The sequence below is a fragment of the Triticum aestivum genome, chromosome 2A, assembly GCF_018294505.1.
Source record: "Triticum aestivum cultivar Chinese Spring chromosome 2A, IWGSC CS RefSeq v2.1, whole genome shotgun sequence".
NCBI classification, from domain to species: Eukaryota; Viridiplantae; Streptophyta; class Magnoliopsida; order Poales; family Poaceae; genus Triticum; species Triticum aestivum.
The window spans coordinates 2,162,099-2,169,666 of record NC_057797.1 but is presented as its reverse complement, the minus strand read 5'-3'; the positions used below and the strand labels follow the sequence as shown (position 1 = coordinate 2,169,666).

Sequence of the window (7,568 nt, the reverse complement as noted above, 5' to 3'; positions counted from 1 at the left end):
TGGTAGTGTGCATAAGGATAGGGGAACGCATTTCCACTGTGTTAAAAACATGATCCTTTAAGAACCAAGAGAATCTTGTGTTTTACAAGTCCGGCAAAACTGCATTCCTTTCCACTTGATACCAGGAGACAACCATACAGATCTTAAACTATATGGACAATATGAGCATTTCTGGTTCACAGACTCATTCTTTAGCATCCCATCAGCCTTCATCCCCCCCCCCCCCCCACGGATCTAGCTTTCACTGTTGCCGTCGATGGCTAGCGCCGGCAAATCAGTAACATCCGGGATGCTAACCGGGGGCAGAGGCGACGCCTCATTTATCGTCTGCTCCCCTCTCTTGAGGATACGGTTTAACATATCCCCAAAGGACTTGAAAGGATCGCTCAGTTTCTTCTGCACCCCTAGGAGGAACGACACCCCTCGCCGAATTGCCATACAACGGTCATGACCATGACTCCATGAGTGTGCCGAGTAGGATGTGGGTGATCATGTTCTGCCTCTTGGTTTTTGTTTAGGTCTTTTGCTATGTCGCCTAGCCCCACCTCCTTTCTGCTCTCCAAATCCTCATGGAGAGAGTCCAGTTCAGCATTGTCCAGATCAACATCTTCTTCCAGTCCATTCAACTGTTGAAATAAACAAAGATGCATAACAGATGTAGATCAATGTTGATGCAATCAGACATAATTCCGAGACCATTAGATGCATCTGCAACCTGAAACAATTCAGATGTAGAAGTAAAAAAACAGACACATATGCATACCTTGGAGAGCAACGAGGACAGGAGGAGGTCTTCCTCTTCCATGGGACCATGGAACCGGTCGAAGGGGAGAAGAACAGATGTGCAGGAATCACTGAAAATGAAGTGCTTTTCTATGAAAGAAAGCAGAGAAAGAAGCTGCATGCCTCTTTCCCAATCGGAGATAAAAAAACATATAAATTCATGTTGTTGTCAAGGATTCGGAAAGAAGATGAGACAGTGAAGGTGTGCGACCGCTGATACCCATAAGGTCGTGAGGACGGGGGATCCAAAAACGGCGCACCAGCGCTTGGCCGGTGGTTTCCATGTCAACAGGGGTAGCAGTCGCTGGCGGACCCAGGAAAAAACTGGTGGGGGGGCACACTACATATTTGTTTTTCCGCACTACCCATGTGTGATAAAAATTTGTCAAATGAATAATATAAACAACCACACTCTATATCTGTTTTTCCACACTACCCATGTGCGATAAAAATTTGTCAAGTGAATAATATAAAGAACCAATTGATTCACAACATTAATTGTATACCAATACATATGTTTCAAATGTGCATGGTTCCATTACAAATTGTTTAAAATATGAACAAACTCTTGCAGGATGAAATATAGCACAAATAGAAAATTACATCACTAATATTTGATAAGTCTACAAAAGTCCATATCAAGCCTTGCTAATCTAGGGGTAAAAGACCTTATCCCCAAGCAAAGTTTGGTTTCTAATCTAACATAATCTGCACGGGGGCAGCTATGGTTTGTTTCCCTTTTGTGAGAATTTTGCAAAAGAGTTACACAAAATAATTCTACACTGCCATTTCTTCACAAAAGTTTATATGGGTATCCATTCAGGGCGGACACGGTCCGAGCCGGTCCGGTCCCTGTCCGAGCCGGCGTTTGGACCGGACCGAGCAACGTCACGGTCCTGTTTTCAGGGATCGGACCAGCAATGGCCGAGCTCGGGCCGGACCGTGAGGACCGGCCAAGACATGGGCAGAGCGCGCTCTGGAGCTCCGGCGACGGCTCATCGGAGATATATCTTGCTAGAGGAAGGGCAACTCATCGAAAAGATGTCTGGGAGCTTGAGAAAAATCAGAGGAAGCTACATGACCAAAAAGAACACAAGAGGGAGCTCATCGGCGACGAATCTGACACGACGGCCGGTGGACGGAGATGAAAGGAACGATGGCTGATGCGGCTATGTTGGACCTCCCTCGTCGATCTTTTTGATGGAGATGCTAGATCTCACGACGGAGGAACTCCTAGACATGATGGTTCGTCGCGGGAAGGCTGGTGGCCTTGGTGTTATGCGGTGGTGCTCTGCTTGTTCGTTGGACGGCGGCGGCCGCGGCACAGGTGCGTGGCCCTGTCACGCCTTGGCCGCCACACACTCCCCAAGCCCCCGCCATGCCCCCGGCAAGCCCCCAGCCACGCCCCCGCCCCGCTCTGGCCATGGCCCCGCCATGCTGCCGGCTGCTTCTTCGGTCTGCTCGGTCGGGCCGAGCTTTAACTGGACCAGACCGGCCGATTTTCGGTCTTGTTTTGAGGGACCGGACCGGCCGATTTTTTTGTCAGGCCAGGACCAAGCCAGCCCGGACCGAGCGGGCCACGAGCCGGTCCAAAAGACCGCTCGTGCCGTCCACCCTGAGTATCCATGGTGTGAACCTAGAGACTGTCTTAATAAAAAAAATGAAACTGGATGGGAGGACACAAAAGCAAATTTTATTGAATACAAAGAGCCTATGCCCAAACTATGTTTGGTTTCGAGATCGGAACGAGCTGTTATGGGCTAAACATTGGACTAAGTTGCAGTGCATTAATGTGAAAATTTTGGCTATAGGTAAAAAATCTTGCTGAGAGATAGAAATTTAGAACACACCATATTGGCAAGCAAATAGATTTTTTTTAAATGGAGGCGTGCCCCCGGCCTCTGCATCATGATGATGCATGCAGCCATGGCAAGCAAATAGATGGAGAACAAAAATTATAAAATGTCTTAGACAGAAGTTGAGACACCATAATGATACTACCTGATTTATAATTGGGAAAGAAACGAATGTACCAATTGAACATATAAAGGATGAGCTAGTGCCCAACTAGCAGCACGAGCCACGTCTCCTTTTATTCACCATGAACAATTCATCGCGGATCAACGCAATTGGGCAGCCCTCTCTCTCCAGTAAAAATATCTCCTTTGTCTCCCTCATCCCACCTCCCTCTCGGCCGCCTCTTCTCCTCCACCTCCGCCTCCATCACCTCCTCCTCCCCTGCCTCCACACAGGCCCTTGGTTGCCAGCCAACCATCGCTCGCCTCTTCCTCTCCTCTTCCTTGGTCGCCTCTTCCTCTCCACTTCCTTGTTCTCAGAACGGGTGCAGGTCGTCGCCATGGAAGAGCAGGGCGGCAGGGTGGGTGCACTAGTAGAAAAAAGGTCAAACGTGAAGCACATTAGTGCCGGTTTGAATTAGAGCCGGCACTAATGTGTACATTAGTGCCGGTTCGTGGCGGCGATCAATAGTACCGGTTCGTGGTTAACCTTTAGTACCGGTTCATGCCACGAACCGGTACTAAAGAGGTTGTGTCAGCCTGCGGTCAGGCTATGGCCCCACCATCACCATTTAGTGCCGGTTCGTACCACGAACCGGTACTAATGTGGTTATGGTACGTAAGCTGTTTTTAGTCCCACCTCGCTCCCCTAACAAGGCTTTTACCAACTTAAATATGTTACTTCTCAAACTATCACAAGCACTTGGTCTTCATTGAACTCTATGTGTAGAATTTGTGGCCGCAATATGAGTCTTCACCAGTTCCTAAACTGGTGAGGACTCATATTGACAAATCAGATTGTACACAAAAAGATCATTGATGATCAATGTATTTTTGATGTATAAGAGATCATATTGACAATTTAGACTGTAAAGAAATATAAGATCATGCAAATTACAGGTAGGATTAGTTTTCTTTCTTCGAGGAGAAGAAAGAAAGGCGATCTCGCCTTGTGCCGCCTTCCTTCGCCGCCGTCCTCCGGCGGCTCCCCTCTGCTGACGACCTCGGTCGTCGGTGGTGAGGGGGCCGCCGGATCCGCGCGTGTGGATTGATTTAGGCATTAGTTTCTTAGGATTTTGGGTTGTTCATCGTCATGGCTTCAGCTGTGGCGATGGCGGCGCCGACTAATAAATCTTCAGATCCTTTCCCAACGAAGTGATCTGCTTTTGGGGTGGATTTGAAAACCAGACTGTTCAAGCGAGGATGGTGCGGCAGCGGCGGCATCCTCGTGGTGGACCTGTGTCCTCGGGCTCCGCTGTTGCGACGACGTTTGCTCCAGCGCCGGTGTGGATAGTCCATGAGTGGATGCAGATTGTGGTCTGCATCGACGACATCTGGAAGATGGTGGATCTGGGTTCGTGGTTCGTGGCAGGCAGGTATGGTTTCCTCCTCCAACTTCTTAGTTGGGGGTGCCAGATCTGGAGTTCGATGGCGTGTCCGGGGTGTTGCCCCGGTCTGATTCGTTCAACGGCAATGGTTTCGCCTTTATTGGCGAGCCACCTTGGAGGTCCGCAAAGCTACATATCAGCGATGGAGCCGCGTCGAGCTCGGGTGTGGAGGTGACCCGTCATTTTCTCTTTTGGTGGCTGCTATGGTGGTGCCAGAGGAAGGTGACGGTCATTGGTGTCAAGCTTAGAGGATTCTTCAGTCTTGTTTGTAATTTTAATTCTTGGCTGGTGTTCCTGTGTGCAAAGGCTAGCGTTCTGCTGTCTTTTCAGTTTTGTCAGGTGTTCCCGTCATTTTCAACCGTTTATGCCTTCATTTGCTATTTTTCATGCATTTAATGATTTGTTTTGAGCTAAATGACACTAAATTTTGTGCAGGCAGCGCACCACCTTTAGTACCGGTTGGAGCCACCAACCGGTACTACAGTTGCTTAGTAAGCTGTTTTTTAGTCCCACCTCGCCAAGAGAGAGGGACTAGGAGCGGTTTATAAGCCCTTAGTGCAGAGACGATGAAAGAAGAGGCACAATGCTCACGTTGCTTAGCTTCAAGCCTTCAGGAATATGGTAGATTGCACGGAGCTATGCGCAGTGCAGTTTACAATATTCCGAAAGGCTTGAAGCAAATTAACGAGCATTGCACCTCTTTTTTATTTATAATAACTTATTACAACTCCGGACTTACTACAAAATGAACTCTGAAAATGTTGAATTTTGGCAAACTAGATGAAAAACTATGCAGAAATAAATAGAAGAAAATAAATATAACAGAAAAGAAAAAACTATACAAAAAACTATGCAGAAATAAATAGAAGAAAATAAAGAAGAAAAAAAAACTATAAAAAAATTGGGACGCTGCCCTGTGGGCCTGCTAGGACACGGGCGTGCAATTACAGGCCTTAAGGCCCAGCAGACTCACAGGGCAGCGCGCAGAATTTAGGCCCACAAGCCTGCTATATAGAGGAGTTCGAAGAGGTAGCCGCGGCTGGGTTTATAAACCAGTGCGGCTTCCCTTCGCCCGGCGACGTGGGACTAAACTTTGGGGTGGCAGCGCGAGGCCTTTAGTACCGGTTGGTGGCTCCAACCGGTACTAAAGACCACCCTTTAGTACCGGTTGGAGCCACCAATCGGTACTAAAGGCCTGCTCTTCCCACCTCCTGGCCTGGCCAAAGTTGGCCTTTTGTACCAGTTGGTGGCTCCAACCGGTACTAAAGGCCTCTCCTATATATACACCACTTGCGAAAATTCAGTTAGATCTCCACTACTTTCGTCTCAATCAGAACCTCTCGCGCGTGCCCGTCGCCCGGCCAGTCATCGCCGCCGCCGCCCGTCGTCCGTCGTCGTCGTCGTCCCCGCCGCCGCCCGTCGGCGTCGCCGTCTCGCGCCGCCGCCCCGAACGCCGCGCGCCGGCGTCCGTCTCGTCGTTCCGCCGCGGTACGTCTCGCTCTCCCCGCCGCGCGCCGTCCGTCGTCGTCGCACACGTACGCCGCCGCCCCATACGTACGCCGCCCCCGCCCCGTACGTACGGGGCGGCGGCGTACGGGGACACACACACATGCATATATACACACATATATACGTACACGTACATGCACACATACACATACACACAGACAAACATTTTTTTTTACTTTTTTCTGTTCTTTAGAAAAGTTAATTAGATGATCGAATGTTAGATGAATTAGCTAGATAGAAAATTGTCGAACTAGAGATTTGAACTAGTTAAATAATTAATATAACTAGTTTATTTTTAGTAAGAAAATTGTCGAACTAGTTTATTTAGGTATATGAGATTTGAACTAGTTCAATAATTAATATAACTAGTCTATTTTTAGTAAGAAAATTTAGGTATCTGAGATTTGATGATCTAAGTAAAATATTATTTGTTAATGCGTTTTTCTGTTTATTTAAGAAAAACCCGCTTCCTGACACGATTGCCTCTTTATGTTTATATAGATAGATTCTATGGGGTTATTACTTAGTAATTAGTCTATTTTGTACAAGAGCCCCTCCGTTGAGGGTGGAAATTTAAGAATAAATAAGTTTTAAGCAAACTTGTTTAGTCGTCTTTTTCAAACGATGTTTCATTCATATGATAGAATTTTAATATGGGTTTAGTTAGATATATTAATGTCAAATGTTAGATGAATATATATTTGGCAAGATATTAATTAATGTTAGATAGTAATAGGGGTTTAATGTTTCACCTATATGAACATAGGAAATGTCATCTGACGACGAAAATGATTTCATTATGTGCGAACACTGTGAAGACCAGCGCGGCCTGTGCGACAGAAATTTCCTTGTTGATGGTAGGCGCTTCAGCATCAAGCTGGATGAGACATTCGAAGTTGATACAGTAAGTCACTTTGGCAATTATTATTTGAATGCAAAACTTATGCTTCATTTGCTTCAACTTATAATTTTAAATTTTCACTATTCTACTAGCGCATCCCCTGCCATGCAAGAATTTTTGTCTTGGATAAGATAGGTTTTAGTGCTATAGATGATATGGAGGTAAAGAGAGTTTACTTGAAGACGGAGCATGGGTATACTTTCAACGTCAAATTATATAATGGAGACACATACACCCATTTTGAATGCAAAACTTGGCAAGCACTATGCAAGGCTTATGCATTTGAGCCTGATATGGTTATCACCTTTGATATTCGTCCGGAAGATGATATTGAAGGTAATATAGACATCTGGGTCGATGTGCAAACGCCTCCAGTTCTACCATTATGTGAGTTTTTCTCAACCATTCATGCATATGTTTATGTCTTTGATACAGTTTATTCAAAAATAGTTGACAACTAATTTGTATTGTCAGCTTATTTCGGTTCAAGCAAACATGTCCGGCGCTTGGTAGACAGGACCTACTACTGCCCCGGGGCTCAACTAAACTGCGAGGAGATAAGTCATTATGTCTCATGGCTTGAGGATCTTAATAACGTCAAGACAATTTTTTTCCTGAACTTAGAAATGTTAGTACTCAAAACGTGCGACCAATGGTGATCGTATTGAACTACGGTCACATCTATAATCGAAAGATGGTAAGATTTTAACTATTTGTCCTTAATTAGTGCATCTTTTGCATACATTATTTTTGAAGCTAAACTTTCATTGCTTAGTATATTAATTACTATACGATGTTCTTCAACAGGGACTTCCGATGACAGTTGTGCCTCAGTGAATCGAGACTAAAGGTCACATGTCAATGGTTAGCTTACGGCCAAGATTTCCTACATTGCACATGAGTGCATTCAGGATTTCTGAAAGCGAAGAATGCTTGATAGTGAAAGATTGGAGCAAAATTGTTAACGATCGC

General features: G+C 46.0%; 1 pseudogene; it reads right to left on the bottom strand.

Annotated features, from left to right (window-relative positions):
- Nucleotides 1-234: 234 nt before the first annotated feature.
- LOC123186835 (uncharacterized) lies at nucleotides 235-904 on the bottom strand (annotated as a pseudogene).
- Between the last annotated feature and the right edge of the window lie 6,664 nt (nucleotides 905-7,568).